The sequence below is a fragment of the Sinocyclocheilus grahami genome, unplaced genomic scaffold, assembly GCF_001515645.1.
Source record: "Sinocyclocheilus grahami isolate Dianchi unplaced genomic scaffold, SAMN03320097.WGS_v1.1 scaffold1100.1, whole genome shotgun sequence".
Classification (NCBI taxonomy): domain Eukaryota; kingdom Metazoa; phylum Chordata; class Actinopteri; order Cypriniformes; family Cyprinidae; genus Sinocyclocheilus; species Sinocyclocheilus grahami.
Window position 1 is genome coordinate 37,204 of NW_015506279.1, and position 1,075 is coordinate 38,278.

A 1,075-nucleotide genomic window follows, 5' to 3' on the forward strand; every position below is an offset into this window, starting at 1 on the left:
CTCTTGCAATCAAACTCCCACATACACTAAGGTGTAACCTACAATAATTGTCATCGAAACTGTAGCCATAGTTTACATCAGAACATCCCTTCAGAGTACACTGTTATATTGACAACATGACAAAGCAATTTGACTGTCTTATCCGTACACAAGGACTTGTCATTCTGATGGCAGTGACATGTTCATTGACACAGATATTTATTTTTGAGAGCTGAACTAAGGATTTTGAGCAAGAGACTGGCTTTTGCAAGTAACCCATGGTGTTTTGCTATTTGTACGAATTGTTTTGAGAAATGCACTTACTGTTTTGCAAATGTCGAGGATGATTCGAGAAATGTACCAAAGCGACTGAGAAAAACTGTAACATATATTATTGTTGGTTACATTAGTCACCTTAAGCATTCTGTCGACTGTTGGGTTATTCACTTTTATTGGTTGATCGATAGATAGACAGATTGACTGACTGAAAACCAAGAAGGGAAATGTTTATTTTTCTGCCTTAAGATTGCTAAATAAATAAACAAATAGCCTTTGGTCCCTATAAAACAGGAGCAATCAATCACATTATCTCCAAATACACAATAATGTGTTGCGCACACACCAATTTTTCCCATTAATCAGCAATTCACGGACAAATAACTATACTACTCACAGACTTTAAATGTGCACAAACATGGTGCAATATACAGAAAACACAGCTCAGACCTTTACTTTCTCTTTCATTCTGTCTTCCCCTGGAGCATCACATCTGTTCCTTCTACTGCATGCCTGCAGCTACAATTGAAGAACACAGTGGACTCCCCAGAGCTGCGCTGTCTTTCTGTCCCACAGTTGTTACAGAGAAAACATTTTTCTCCTTGTATGCGGTTGTTAAAACCACAAATATTCTGACAGTGGGTTGGGTTTGTTACGCTTTTACTTTCTGCAGATGAAGTGGAGCATGAAGTGTTCTCCCATGGGTAATAATTTCTTTGGGAGTATAATGGTAATTGTTTTTAAAGTGCCTTTAGTAAGAAACATATAACCCCTTTGGAAATATTACATTTGATGTGATTGTGTGTGTGTGTGTGTGTGT